Source organism: Convolutriloba macropyga, chromosome 4 (assembly GCF_964194025.1).
Source record: "Convolutriloba macropyga chromosome 4, txConMacr16.3, whole genome shotgun sequence".
In the NCBI taxonomy this organism is placed as follows: Eukaryota; Metazoa; Xenacoelomorpha; order Acoela; family Convolutidae; genus Convolutriloba; species Convolutriloba macropyga.
The window spans coordinates 64,100,310-64,117,206 of record NC_134471.1 but is presented as its reverse complement, the minus strand read 5'-3'; positions in this window follow the sequence as shown (position 1 = coordinate 64,117,206).

Here is a 16,897-nt window from a genome sequence, read left to right as displayed (position 1 = left end):
ATGTACCAAATGAAGAACAGATAGAAAAACACAAAAGTTCAAGCATTTAAAAAAAAATGGCGTATGAACAAAAAGATAGTCTCCAAAGCAAATAACTCAGTGGAGTAAATTATGATGCATTAGATTGACGATATATGCCAATACTAAGAAAGCCAGTCAAGACGAACAGCAAAATCAAACAACAACAACAAAGAAAAATTAAATCAAAAACTTTATGTCCGTTTACCAAAAACAAAACCTAATAACAAAGTCAAAATAGCGTCAGATGAAACTGAAACTAAACAAAATAACTTGCAATTCACCAGTCCATAATAAGGCTTGGTAACAATTAGACATTAAAGAACAAAAAGAGTAAAGTTGAAAAGTTCACTTTTTTTAAAAAAAAAGTTAATTCCAAAGTAATAAAAACCATTAGAAATCAACTAACAAATCCCATAGCTTTACAATTGCCAATGTTCCTAGGGAAAAGATTAAGGAACTGTCGGTAGTCCATTTTTTATGCGGTTACAAAAAGAACAACATATAGACAAAAAACAAAAAATCAATTAAATCTTGCCAGAGTACGTTTTCGAAACGTTAAAAAGCCATACTTTGGATCTCAAAATATGTTCCATTGCACCTTCTTTGAACACCAATAATGTATTATGTGACCTCTCATTGATGAAATTAGGTTAAAAGTAGACAAAAGAAAAAAGAAAAGGCAAAATTTTTTCCAAATACATGAAAGCCATTAATTACAAAATGAAAAATGAAATAGAAAGATATGTTCTTTTATTCTTCCAAAGGAAGCCTTTGAGACCTGCAATTATCCTGAATATGTCTTACATCTACAAAAAGGACGTCAAAGTTGATAAATTCAAAAATTAATTTACTTTTTTTTGTGAAAAACCCGTGTCGAAGCCGGTAAAATCATAACGAATTCTCTATAACCAATAGGTTTTGTGACAACAATCCCCTTTGACACCATCACTTGACAAAAATAATCTCATATGTTGCCTGTAATTAACGAGACTAGGTAACAAACAGACAATTAAAGAAACAAAATTGCGAAGTGTTTTTTTATTTTGGAAAACAATTGTTTTCGAAATCATGAAAGTCATCAGCTATCTCCTAAAATCAGAATTAAGCTCATCTGTTCTTACAAGAAAAACCAATGAAACCAAATCATTGTACAGGAAATTGCAAACGACTAAAACGACAAAACGACGAAGTAAAAAAGACAGTTAGAGACAAAATTTAAAAATTCAATTAAATTTCTTCAAAAAATTGGCGTCGAAGCCATTAAAAACATAATCTATAGCTTTTATTTGAATTCAGTAGAAAGAAGAAGAATTCTTCCATTGCTGACCCTAAGCTACAAGTTGAACAATTCAATAGAAAAATGGAGGAAAATTTCAAAAAGCCATTTTTTATTTAAAAATCAAATAATTTTCAAAGTCAAAACGACCACAGGCTTTCAATTAAAAAACCAGATACAATAATTTGAAGCTAGTTTGGAAGCCAATCGGACCTATCACTAGTGAGCTTTGTTTTGAAATGTTCTTTTAATTAATTAATATTAAAAAGATCGAATTTTTTTAATTAAAAAGACCGACTGGTTACAATCTGAATTAATTTTGGATTGTAACAGTCCTTGATTGGTCGAAAACTAGCCCTGCTAATGCTCTTCGTCCATTAGAAACACTTAATTTTTTGAATATCATAGCTACAGATATTTTCTTAGTTAAAAAATCAAAAAATAAGTGCTGAGTTTTTGATAACCAACGAGTAAAGTTAGCAAAAAAAGCAAAGTCTTAAATATAGAGCACTCTCAACGGAAGTTGAAGAAGAAATAGCCCCATTTTGAGTCTACAGAGATTCTGTTAGTGTTGTTTGGGTGTGCACTTCCTGCAAATTTAATCTAAGTGGACTAAAGAAATCTATTTTTTTTTGCAGTTTTTGATGAAAATTTTTTTCCAGAACATTTGACAACAAAATTAAATAAAAATTACCCACAGTAATAAACCACAGTAAAATAAAATTAACAACACTTTCTTAAAAATTTGTAACAAATCTAAAGCTTTTTAGCTAAATTGGCAAAATTTTATTCCAAAACCTCCAAAAAATGTGATTAAAATCACCGGAATTCACTCTATTTTCTCAAAAGTTTAAACCTCGATAATTCCCTGTAAAAATTGAAAATAAAAAAAATCTTATTAATTCCTTATTCTACAATATAGTTTATAATCCGAACAATTAATCCTTTGTTTCTCATGGATGTTCAATGTGATTATAAATATCCAACCTAGGTTGATTGGTTGACCTAACTTTATCCCATTTTGTTGGAAGAGTGAAGAGTGTATTTAACGCCCTGCGAGCAAAAATCCTAAAGTAAGAGAGGCAGCAATGGAGTGCTGTAAGAGGATCGTGAGAAGAGAAGAACATGCAATGGTAGGACCGTTGTGGAATCCTCTTAACAAAAATCCGCCTGTAAAGGCGTGCAGCAATGGGAGGAATTTTGAGACATTTAATGCTTGACCAAAATCGTGATGTAAAAGTGACCAAAACTGGATTTTTGAGGAATAACTCTCTGCTGGCCAAAACCATGATGTAAGAAAAAGCTGGAATGGGAGAATTTTCGAGGACTCCTTCTGAACAAATTGGTGATTCAAGAGTGGGCTGAAACGGGAGAATTGTTGAGGAATAGACTCATGATCGAAATCGTTGTAATATTGAGCTGCAAAATAGGCTGAAGGGATAATATTATGTAGAATTATGGCTGGAAAAGGGTTTATAAAAACGAGGTTAGCGGTTGGGCGCCAACCTTCTAAGAGGGGAGGGAACATTGTAATACTGTGGCTGGAAGGTGGTAAAAAGATGTAAGAGTGGATGGGCCATTTTATTGAGATATATTAATTGTCTTCAAAACGGTATACAAGAAGATGACTGAGAATTTCTCTCATTTCAGCCCCACTCTTACATAATTTTACCAACCCCTTTTTATCAGCCCCCCTTTTACATCAATTCACCCCCTTGGCAGCCCAATGCAGTCTTAAAAAAATTTCAACTGCATTTTTTTGAATATCTTCATTTTGCAGCCGAAATCTTACATGCTTTTGCGCTCAAAAAACCAATCCGAGCAGTTGTGCTCAGATGGCGTCCTATTCATCACTTCTGTTTGAGTAACAATATTAGACACTCTTAACAAATTTGAACTCAGCTACTTTTGAAGTCTACTCATATCAACTTTTCTTTATGAAGGACAGCCCTTGTATTTTTGGTATGAGTTCTCATGCGAGAAAAACTAATTTCTGAATTCCCCATTAGTTTTCTCCCATCCTCTCTCGGTCATTATTTTGTTACGCTGCGCTCATTTTGCATTCTTTGTGCAGATAATTTTACAGAAGAACAAATCTTCAAATGATCTTTCTTTGGTATAAAAATCTTGCTGATCTCCATTTTTGTAACAAACTTTCAGCTAAATTGAAATACAAAGTTTGGTCAACTATTTCGGTACATACTTTTGAAAGTTGTAGTTTATAACTTTCTTTTCTGTTTTTACTGCTCATCAGAAACTGATTACTCCTGTTTAAAACGTGAAATTTTGTCATCACTTCAATGAAAAAAGTTCTCCAGAATCCAATTATTGGGAAAATTGAAAGCAATCTGTAGGCGAAAATAATCTGTAGGCGCCTTGGGCAACCCTTCTAGAAACAGACTAAATTTTCTTTCAATTTCTTCACACGATTTTTTTCTCAGCATTTCAGCATACCTTGTTTTATACTTTTTCATAACAAGAGATATTTATTCTCAATAATTTTTTTATCAAACAATTTCTACAGAATAATAAGCAACCCTGAGCATAATTCTCAATATTATAAATTTTAAATATTTGGTCCGGTTTTTTATATTCAGTAAATGATTAAACAATAACTGATTTTGGTTTCAGGTTCTGTTGTGACACACATTTCATATGGCGGATTTTTATTGGATTTGTAATTACAAAACTCCAACATGTCACTTCCTTAACAAAAGGTACTTTTCATAACTTTTGTTCCTGGAATGTGTATACCTGAGGGTTCTGGTCAATCCGGATGTCGGCAGCACCAAGACTTGTCTCAGCTCCGAGATAACAAGACACGTTAGAGAAAAAAGAACTTATTTGAAAAAAGAACTTTTTTTGGAATTTTTTTTCAAGTGAAATTTTCAAAGTGGAGTTCTTAATGACATGTACATTTCAAAGAAGCAATTTATTACATCAAAAGACAATGTCATAAATTTCAGCCTTAATTCTTAATTGTTTCCTTCAATTATTTTGTAACATGCAAGGTAACACTCATGCAAGGTAACACTGCTGCTTGTGGATTTTAAAAATTTATACTATGTTTATTTTAATTTTAAGTTACCATGCAACCAAATAACAATTACGGAATCAAAAATCAGTAAAGAGTTTATTTTAGATTCTAAATTTTTTTAAAACAGTTGCAATTGGTTATATTTATACCAAAACATTTCAATTTACATTTCTCAAAAATTACGAGCGACAACTTTGCTCAAGACAAGATATTCATCGCTTTTTAAAATGAAAATAATTCAAAAGCATCGTTGATTATGGCTTCACTTGAAAATGAATAATCGTAAACACACTTGGTTAACACGTGCCGTGCCGGAAAAACGTGATTTAGGGACCAATGTTATGCAGTGCGTCCAAATATGATTTTTATTTCTTTATATAAATATAGATCCAAAAAAATGATCAAAAAGACTCGTGACAACAATATCAAAACATTGAGTTTCGCAAAATAGCATATGTGGGCAATGGGGGCAACCCATCAAAAACTTGGGCTCTCATTCAAAAATTTTTAAACGCTAGCAAACTTGACAATACTGAAGCAAGCTGAATAGCATGGTTTTCTCACGACCAATAGAGGCACCACCGGCACACATAGTCAAAGTTAATTGGGAGAAGAACAGCTAGGACAGATGCAAAGATTTTTTATTGATGCTTTTTCACTATATTTGCGAGGAGTGCTCAAAAGATGAGCTTTTGTCTCGGGTAATAAGCTTGCCTCGGCATGCAAAAAGGAAAGTTGTGCATGCAAATAAAAGTGGATTTTACGAATTATAGAGAAACACTAAGTCACATACTCGAATATATTTTTCAATGACTGAGACAGAAACTTCCTTGTTGATGAAACTGATTCATTAGGAAAGTGGGTATCCGCAAGATCCCTTCTGTTATCAGATTGTTTTGCAACAAACGAAAACGTCTAGTTAAAAATCATGAAGAGCGCTTGCAGCATATTGACACAAAAAGTTATCGCAAGTGTTATTAAAAATAGCGTGTTATTAATTGAAAGCGAGAAGTAGTGAAGCTTCTTGAAGACAGGAGAGTTGTATAATTGTTGTCCACCTTAAATGAAAAAGAAGCCGATTAAGAAAAATTTTTTTTTCAAAATTGGTTTGTGTAGGATTCAGTTAAAAGACGAAAATTTTGCACAAAATTTTACAAAGTTTAACGCCAACGCTTCTTAACATCAAAACCGATGAGTCCGACAAAACCGACAGAAACCGACAAAAACCGTCAAAAACGAACCCTTCCTACAAGTAAAACCGATGAAACCGACAAAAATCGACGAAAAACGACGCTTTTTGTCAGTTCTTTCTCAGCACGAGACAGTTTAAAGTTTTCATGTGTCAACGCCTTTATCCCTGCTCATCAGATATTGCTTTACTTTTCAGTTTTTAACATGTTGCAATCTGTATGAAACTGTTTTAAGAAAGCATTTGAACATAAGAATAGGGGGACTACCTAAAATCACTAAAATATTACATTTTCATTTACCGTCGAACAATATTTGTAATTTTTTGTCTTTCTTTACATGAATTAGATAATGAACTAGACGTAAAAGTACATTAAATCACTCAACTTTCTGTTAGCCAAATATTTGTATTTATTGATTCAAAACTAGAGGTGACATTCGAGGTCAAAAAATTGCGTAGCTACTTCGGGTAAGAAAAATTTAGGCTAAAAAATGTTCAAAATTGTGGCAACTGATTACGTTTATCCGCGAATACTCTTGACAAAATGTAAGCCCTTTTTCCCGATATAAGTAACTTTTTTCAACGTTTTGCGAAACTATATTCCATCATTGAAAATGAATTGTGAAGGCTGAGGACAGAGTTTTATTGCAATTGTTCCAACCCCACTTGCGGGGGGACCTATATACTCAAATGGGTGTTTTTTGCTCAGTCTTTTTTGGCCGATCGATATATTCACTGTAGAGAAATGTGAGTGATATTATTGAAAAGCTCGTCCAGCGTGGAGTTCGAAATTCAAAGATTTTTTAATTTCCTGTTTTCCGAAGAATTATCGAGGGTTAAAATTTTGAGTGAACACGGGATATTTGACATGGTTTTGTTCATTTTTAGCGTAATTTTTGTTAATTAAGAATTTTTCTATAAAAATAATCAGTAAATACTTTTCACGCTACTGAATGAAACAATTTGGTTTTGCCAAAAGACGAAAGGCGATAAAAAGGCAAGGTCTGGTCCCATAGAGAAGCTTACTATCAAAAAAATTCGATTTCGATTTGAGAGCTGTTTCTTTTTTGGAAAACTTTTCTTTTTTTTGTTTTATTAAGTCACTTAGAGACTAGTCACTTTTGATATCGAGGTTCCATTAATGAAAAACATAATTCACAGTCAAATGATGCCCAATGAACAAAAATTAGTTTTCAGAGGATCGCTAATTTTTTTTTGGCTTCAACTCGGAGTTTTTGTTGAGATTCGTTTAAGATTTTACAAAATTTTTGGATTCGAGTCCTATGGCACAGTTTTGTTAATTAAAAGTGCAATATGCCTCCTATTGAACTTTCGGTGAACCTATCTAGAACTTTGAGTGGACAGCTAATGGCCGTTGAGACATTAGAAAAATTTTTGGAAATTGTATTTGAAAATTATCCTATCTTAAACATATTTTAGTGAAATGTCAGTCAGTCTCAGTAAAGACAGGACCCTCCCATCCACTGCAACCAAAGTTAATCTGGTTAGCTGTTTTAATTTCTATCTGTTGGTTTTATGAGTTCGATGACACGAGTATTCACAATTTTTTTTTGTTTTTCGCATATTTATCGTACTTTTGATTCCTTTGAAATGTTATCACATTATTCTAAACTTGATAGTTACATTCGGTTTAGAATAAATGTTCAATTGATCACAGATAAATTTTTTAGACTAAAGCTTCTGCTTCACCACTTTTCTTTTAATTTTTTGGTTTTGGCCCGTATTTGTTGTTGTCTTCATAGTCATAAAATTTAGTGCGATCTCCTATGTATGACCTAAGAACGACAAATACCCTTGTCTTTTCAACGAGGCATAATCAGGCGTTTTTATTGGCTTCCGTTGAAAGCTATTGAGTTTAATTGCTGCTAAGACTTTAAAAGTAACTTTTCAAAAATTTTTTCTAACAATATTCGACCATGAACTTGTTTTTGGAGACCGTAAGTCAGTCTCTTGATAGACAGGACCCCATACCAACCACTGCATTTAACATTAAACTGGTTAGCAGATTCACTCTCCAATTAATGGTTTTAAAACTTCTATGCCACGAGTTTTGATAACTTTTAAAATTTTGGATATTTTTCCGTAATTTTGGTTCCTTTGAAATCTTATCCATTGATCCTAAAACTGATAGTTCTCATAGCTTTAAAAAAGAGGTTCAATCGAATATAGATAAAGTTTTCTGAGAACAGTTTATGTTTCAAATGACTCCGACACTTTCTTCTCGCTCTTCTCTACTGACCTTTTGGTTTTTGCCCGTATGTGTTGTTGCTTCCATTGTCAAAAGACTTATTGTGACATCTCATTGATTACTTATGAATGAAAAATAACCTTGTCTTCCCACCGGGCAAAACTTATTATATTTATTGACTTCGGTTGAAAGCTATTGAATGTAAGGGCTGTTAAGACTTTAAAAATAATTTTTCGAAATTTTTTTAATAACAGATCTAGAGTTGTTTTCGTGAAGTATAAGTAATTTTCAGTGAAGACAAGACATCCGTCCTTTATAAGGCAACCAAATTTTTCTGGGTCACGATTTTATCTTATAACTATGGGGTTTTTTTATCTCGTTGCCACGAGTTTTAAATTTTTTATAAAGTTTTAAATATTTTTTTTGTAATTTTGTTTTCTTTTGAAATCTTATAACATTATCCGAATAATTATAGTTTCCGTTGAATTAGGGAAGATAAAAATTTTGGTGAAATGTCATCAGGTTATCCTAAAATATTTTTGCCCGTATTCAATGTCCTAAAATACATTTTTTGCCCGTATTTAATGTTGTGTTCATAGTCATAAGACTTAGTGTGATGTCTCATGGTTGACCTAAGATTGACAAACATCCTTATCCTCACAATGAGGCATAACCTAGCGTTTTTATTGACTTGCGTTGAAAGCTATTGAGTTTAATGGCTCTTAAGACTTTGATAGTATCTTTCAAAATCTTTTTGAACATTATCCAATCTTAAATTTATTTTGGTGAACTCTAAGTCAGACTCAGTAAAGACAGACACCTTCCCATTCATTGCAACAAAAATTAATCTGGTTAGAAGTTTTATTTTCTAACTATTGGTTTTTCAATTTCTATGCCACAAGTTTTGATATATTTTTTGGTTTTTGGATATTTTTTTTTAATTTTGGTTCCTTTGAACTGTTATCCCACATTAGTAAAATCATTAGTTTCCATAGGTGCAAATAAGACGTTCACCTGAATATAGATAAAGTTTTCAGAGAAAAGTTTATGTTTCAGAGGGCTTCCACACTTTCATCCTGCACTTCTTTTCTTTGGTTCTTGCCAGTATGTGTTGTTTGTTGCATTCATAGTCATAGGATTTAGTGTGCCGTTTTTTGATAACATATGAATAAAACACATCTTTGTCTTCCCATCTGGCATTACTTAATTATTAACTTCCGTTGAAAACGATTGTGTTAAATGGCTGTTAAGACTTGGAAAATAATTTTTCGAAATTTTTTTTGAACAAAAACCGATCTTAAAATTTTTTCTGGAATTGTAAGTGCTTTTCAGTGAAAGCAGGTAAACGTTCCTTTATATTGCAACCAAAATCATTCTGGTTTGCGGTTTTATCTCTTAATTATTGCTTTTATGACTTCAATGTCACGAGTTTTCATATATTTTTTTAAAAGTTTTTTGGATATTTTTTTCGTAATTTCGGTTCCTTTTTGAAATCTTATCAAAAAATCCTAAAATTGATAGTTCCATTGGCATAGGGAAAAATTGCGCGGTTCATAACTAAATTTTTCAGAGAGAAACCTATGGTTTAAATGGCTTCAACACTTTCTTCTGGCACTTTTCTACTGAATTTTTGATTTTTGCTTGCATTTGTTGTTGTTTTCATAGCCCTAGGACTTTCTGTGATGTTTTATCTATGATTTGAAAAAAAAGTCTTTATTGTCTATCGAGGCGTAACTTAGCGTATTTATTGACTTGCGTTGAAAGATATTGAGTTTAATGGCGTTGATACTACGGGTTTTCTAAGAAACTTCGTGGTTTTATTATATTTGTTCATATTTGTTGGTTTTTTGAAGTCATATCGTTAATGAAGAATCCCATTGCTGTTAAAAAATTAACTGAAAATTAAAATTTTACTGGAAAAAAATTTTTAGTGGCCTTAACATTTTTCTCGCTCATTTTTTCTGAGGTTCAAGTATTTGCCGGTTTTTATTCTCAATGTAGCCAAAAAAAGCTGTCTGGTCTCAATAAAGTTCTAATTGAGGTTTTTTTTAATGCTGTTACTCAATGCAGTCATTTTGTAGCAAAGTCTTAAAGTTTATGATATTATTCGTTTTCAGATAATTTTTTAAATTTTTCATTTCTTGATGTTCTTGTCGTTGACTTGTAACTTGTTCTCATTATTGAGCTGTTCCAGCCAATTCCTTTTAATTCAAAAAAATAAGTATTCATTTTAAGTCGTAACTGATGTTTTGATTGTTATGCAGTAATCATTTCAATAAAATTTTGTGAGTGGTCAATATTTGTGTTTCTTTTTCTATTTTTCTAGCACATTCGGGTAATAACAGTACCCAATGATTTTCAAATATAACCCAATTGAATTCGTCTCTCTTTCAGTATAATTTACTTGAATTAGTATAATAAATAATTGAAAGAACAACACAGAACATCCAGATAATAGCTAAGGATTTTAATGGCTTCAATAGTTTGTGTTTCAGCAAAATGTTTCTATGGCTTAGTCTAACCAAAGACAGATTCTAGTGGTTTCGCAATTACTTTTCAACAAATTTATCAGGAAATATTTTGTTTAAAGTTAATAATTTTTGAAATTTTTTGGTTTAAAAAAATGTTGATTGATATTTGAGTTTCGGCTCATTTTTTCTTCTTTTTGTGACTTGTTGCCCAGTCTAATTAAGGAAAATTCTCATCTGCTGTATAGTTAGAAAAAATTAAGATTGTGTAGTTAAAGTTTTATCCGATTGCATTTTGACGTTGTTACTAGGTGCTTTTATATTTAGATATTGAGTTTTTGCCGTGAAATTTTTGGTTTTGTTTTTGTTTTTTTCGTATTTTTTAATAGCATATCTCATGAGCACTGCAATGAGGCATGCCATTATGTAATTCAATTACTAGCTTTGTTTTGTACCAATTTTTTTAAACTCAAACATCTCTTTTTGATTATCTCTTCATTTTGTTGACAGTCAAAAATGTCGATGAGCTCGAGTTGGAACATCATGTGCGAACGCACATTAACGAGCATCCTTGTTTGCCTTTCCGGATAGCGCACTTTGTTAACCTTTTCAAAAATACTAATAATGGCATTTCTGATGCAATCGGCACATGAGAAGCCGATCGCATATACATGTGTTCTCAAAAACTAAATCAATCCCAAACTACTCTAATTAATATTTAGAAAAAAAAACAATTTCGAAACCATTCCGCTTGAAATGAGATCATGTTGGATTTTTGGGTAATTAGACGAAGGCAACGGGTACCATGACTGGGCTCATCCCGAACACGGACAGAAGGATGAGTTTGATTTGTTCCATTATCAGCTCAGAAGTGGGATAAATGTTGCTGACGTAAGTAACACTAACCTTGATTTAAATACGTAATCAGTGAAAACGTACGATGACTTATCTAGAACTTGATAACGCAGACATCTTGAAAATTTGTTGCAATGAAAGTATTATGCTCTTATGAAGATATATCAACTAAATTTATTCTTAATACCGCTTGCTAGTATTTGTCTTGCTTTTTTGTCGCTAGGTTAATACGTTGAGAAAATGCTGGTGCATTGTTTGACAGTCAGAGGGATATGGATATAAGGCGCGTTTGAATCCCACCTCGAGAAAAAAATTATAAGTTTTAGTTGCTTTATTTCTTAGGCAAATACCGTGGAAAAATTTCCCAATTTGTAATATGTTTCCTATCCAGACACTCGAAAATCGTAATTTGTGTTATTTTTGTGTACCACACAGCCTGCGATCCCAGACGAATACAATCTCCGATCAAAACATTTCAGGCCAAAATAGCCTCCGTTTAGACTAAACCATGTTAAAAACAACTATGCGCTCGAAACAGCTTCTGATTAGACCCACTTGTGCTCGAAAAGTTCTCCTTTTCTGGAAATTTGTTTGAAACTGCTTTTGATCAGACTCGACGAATCTCAAAACCTCTTTGATTAAAACCTCATTTGAGCTCCAATTGGTCTCTGATATCCTGAGTTTTTGAGGTCGACAATGTCGCGTAATTTATGGCGCAGAAGTAACAGGTATGTGCTATACTGAGTTTGATCAGAGATCATTTCCGTCTGATTCTCAGCTTGTGGATTACTATATATAACTTTTGATCCGATTGTGAACTGAATGAAAAAATGCCAACAAATCTTCGAAAACTGTCAGTGAAAACGTTATGCAGATAATTTTTTTGCTGCAGTTCAAATTTTCTTACACACTAAAAGTCACACAATCGTCCAAATGCACACATAGGACTCGACAATTTACTCTCACACACTTTCTTTCTTTCTTTCTTTCTCTCTTTCGCAAACACATGTACAAACCAAATGTAGTAGAAAAATTGCACTTGGATGTTCATCTGTCAAAGTTGCGCTCTTTTGTGAGGCATTTTCATTGAAAAATGAGAAAGACTGTATCAATTTGAGAACATTAGCTTACAAACCACTTCATGGTCAAGTCACCTAATAAGATTCATATCGAATGATGCATCTTAAAACAGTCCACCAACCGATCGTAATTGCGTCATTATTCACAGGGAGTGTTTCAACCAAATTACCGTTCCGTTGTCGCTAATTCTGTCAACAAATTCTGGCGACAATAGCAACGCAAAAATTAGCGTCTAATCCCCCCAAATCACGTACCTGTAATTTGAACGGATTTTTACCATTCCTTTGCATTACGCGCGCATGACCAAGCTTATTCGTAAACAAAAAAAATGGCAGATATATTAATTTCATAAAAAATTCCTCAGCAGCTTTTAAAAACTTGAATGCAAAAAAGTGAGAAAATTAATGACTTTGAAGCAGCAAGAAAAAGTGGAAGCCGCCGAAATAAACCGTGCGGAAATGAGTGACGAGATCAAAGGCTTAGAGCGAATTAAACTTTTGTTGCTAGTTTGCGCACACTAGAATGCCAAAACTACCAAACTGTATACCAAAATTTTAGCGCGTCAGATTTATGCGCACTCGCTTACTTTCCTGATCGTAATACATGTATACAGAAAACAGCAATATTGTTGAGTTTATATACTTAATCAAATGTATTTTGCCAACTAAATGATGACTTCGTAAAATTACAGACCGTGAACTCCTGATAACAAAAAGAAATGGCCGTGATCAAACAATCGAAACAAAAAATAGGCTCAGATTGGATTTTTGAGAATTAGTCCAGACTATGGACAAATAATTCGTTAAAAAAGCATACAAATTTCAAGTTTCATTTTTTTCTGTGGAACAGGTAATTTACGAAGTGTTTATATACAGAAGTCTAATATAAAGGTGAAATCAGTCAAATTTTAAGCGTTTTTGCATATGTTCGAATCGACATTTTTTTTGTCTTATAGTATTATAATAAATATTACCTTAATTTGATTCCATTCTCTTTGCCACTTCCCCACTTGTTTGTCCCAAATTTACAGGCATGTAATCAGCTTTTGAGACAAATTTCTGCAAACATGTGTTTTTCAAAAATTTATTTAATCTATGATATTATGAAATTTCTATGATCCATCAACGAATTTTCAGTTTTCATGATTTTTCTATGATCCATCGATAGGTTTTTAAGTTAAATTGAATTATCTATGAGTCATCAAAGGGATGTTAAGAACTATGAAAATGCATGAATTTCAGCCCTGTTTGCAAATTTTCATATTTATTTATTTATTCTCAATTTCAATTCTTTCGATGCCAGAAAACTTAATATTATTTTTCAGGTCTTCGTTCAATTCGTGATCATAGTTGTGAATTTGTACTGTGTTGTGTGTTTCTTAACTGTGGCAGAATTGAAGAAGATAGAGTTTGGTTTGGTGGGTATTCAAACTGTCGGAGATCTAATTGGTGCTATATTCTATGTTATCTATGTATGTCAATTGTACTTGCAAAGATTCTTTTTCTACTGTACTGCTGACTATGCCGACCCTCTTGTGAAGAATAATCTTGCTCCTACGGTGAACTTAACAGAGCTTTATTTACAAATGCTGCAGGGGAACTTCGATGGTTCTTTTGGTTCTCAGTACCAAAGCTATGGTTCTGAAGCAAATTTGTTACAGTTTTTCTCTCTAAGTTAAAAATTTTAGACCAAAATTGACATTGCGGGTTGACCAAACTTATGTATCATGAAAAGTACCATATATAGTTCCTTACTCATCATAAAACAGACCAAATAGCGCCCATAAAAGCTATTAAAAACCATTTTTGTTCTTACTATGGTTAGTAAGGCACCATATATGGTGCTTTCTATGTATGTAAGTTCCCATGTCAATAATGAACATGAAAAGATTTGAATGGCCTTGATGAACTTGTCTTTCGATTTTTATTGCGTTTATTGCATTTATGGCCTTTCGATTTTTCTATGGCATTTTGTACGGCCTTTTTCGTCAAGTAAGGCAGCATAAAAGAAAAATTTAAAATTTTGACATTTCATGCACAGTAACGTTTTTTTGAAATTGCAGATGGCCCTCTGGACTTCTTATCAGATAAACAAAATGTTCTATGATCTTTGAATGTTTGATAAGTTTCCATAAAACCCATATACAGCGTTTTATGATTAGTAGGTTTCTTTTATGGCTTGATAAATCTCAAACAGTCGTTTTTCTCGAATATGGGAATGCTAATGGGTGCACTATTAGGCTAACTGACTTCTTTTCCGGTGGCCTTTAATGCTTTTTTAAAATTTTGGCGTTTTCAATCACTTCAGTCAAATTTAATTTTTAGGCTGCAGAAGATTTTTGTCAATTACAATTTATTTCTTCAGAAAAAATTATCTTGCAAAAAGTCTTTATGTAATGGAAATGAAACCAGGCCTCCGAAAATCAATATTGGATATTTCCCGTTTGTGCCCTCTCCCCCCTCCCCCCCAGCTTAGTGGGTGCATATTATTTGCACCCCCCAGATGCACGTGTCATATTTTTACCTAGTGATTAACTATGTAATGGCACGTGCTCTGTAACTGGGGGCGCGCATAACGTACTGACTTGCAAACACGACTTTTCGATGTCGAAACGACTTCTCATCTCCAAAATTTTTCACCAAATTGGTTAATTTAACATCAATTTTAAACTCTGGTGAAAGTTTTGGGCAATCTGCGCCACTGACTTCTCCAGAATTGCAGTTGTGACCATTCATTGATTTCTAAATATCACAGAGCCCTACTTTTTAGTTTTTAACCACATTCCCATCGAAGAAAGTCTTCTACTCCTTTTAAATATTTAAACAAAGAGGCTCGCTTTTGTTCGTTGCCACATAATGTTCCCACCCCGCTTATCCATATTCTTGTCTTAACAGACTTTGAATTGAAATCGAGATAGATGGTTTCAAAACAGGAGAAGTCTTTAAAATTTTGACCTATTTTAATTGATTGTGAAAATAGACAAACGTGTAAGCGAGAAAAAGTTTTTTCAGAATCGACAATAGAACAAACGAAACGATAGATACGAAATAAACTCTAATGCAACTTCTGACAAATAGAAGAAAAACACAATTTCATTCACTAAACGCATAAACTTGCCATGCAACAGAAGTGAGATTTAGATATCAGCCTATTTTCTGTTTTCAAGCTAAATTGCAATCAGTATTGTCTTTTATGTAACAAGTTTTGACTCATGAGGCTTGAGTGACCTCTACTTAAAATTGAATCAGATCAAATTTAAGCTACATAGTCGCAAAGTTAATAAAGAATGACCAAAGTCTCTTTGCCGATAATATTTATCAAATGATTCACCTAATTACCTGTTTATCAAGTCATTCAAACCCCCAAACAAACGACAAACATTAAAAAACCAGTTCTGCAAAAAAACGATTTATGCCATTTTTTGAAAGATAACTTCCCAATTTATCAAAAAACTCAAAGAATGCTTTTTTGGAAAACCAGACAATTGTAAAAAGTATTACCAAAAAAACAATTATTTAAAATTGGAAAATTTTTGCATACTAATTACATCAAGTCTTCTTTTTTGAAGAAAACGGACAGATATCTTGAATATGATAGCTTTTTTTCCCATCAATTAAACCCAAAAAGCACTGATGCAAGTGAATAAAAAAAATTAAGGCAAGGAAAGGAAAAATTTACAAAAATCACTGTTCGAAAAGTACAATTTCAGTCAGAAAAAAATATGAATTTGGGTTAGTATCTATTTTTAATCATACTTCAAGTTCACTATAGTGAATTAGATTTGTTATAATTGAGACCAAGTTGCGACTCAACAAAAAACAACAGTTATTTGCAATTAACACAAATTCACTATACAGTTAAGCAGAATCCACGCAAATCAATGATCAAATAAACATTGAAGCTCACAGACATATGTTTCAGAATGAAGCAACTGAGATTTCATGTTAATGAGATTATTGCCTAACTCGACACAACAAAAGCAAAACATTGAGCGAAAACTTTTTTTCAAAAACTGGTGAAAATTTTGTTAAACAATGCTTAATAACCTTTAAAATTCAAATGCACAAAATCAAAATTTGGCTTATGCCTCCCTAAACAGTCAGCTGGACATGTGAAATGTCACCTTTGGTGATAAGACAGTATGAAAGAACATATAGTTTCAAATTTAAAAAAAAAACTTTCAATTGTTTACAATCTCAGAAAACTTCATTGAAATATCAGCCCAGCAACATGTCAAAAGTGTCAATTAACAATTCATTGAAAGCAAAGTTTTTATTATAACGTGCTTCAATGTATAATTAAGGAGACTTTCATTATGGACCACAAAATCGTCAGCAAAAAAATGGCCAGAACTCAAAAAACTATTAGCAATGAACTCGAACCAAAAAAAAGCTCAGATATAACGCTCTAGCAAATCATGAAATTTTTTTAGCGATACTGTGACTAAAAATACCATTAAAAAATTGTAGCCAAACACAAAATTTATCTTAATTTTTGAGTAAACAAATAAACCTAAAGGAGCCGGTACAATCAACCATTAGCTGAAAAAAATCTCTTGTTTAATTGGATCTTGTTACAAAATCAATTGAGCTCTGTTGGGCATGGTATTGAGTACTAAGACAACATAAGCAACAATAATGGGCAAAATTTATACAAATTTACAATCTTATCTTAAACAAGTGGTCAACGTCAAAAAATCATTAGTTGCCGATTCAATTCTATCTATGCTCCAACAAAATACTTGCATCTTATTTTTTTTCAT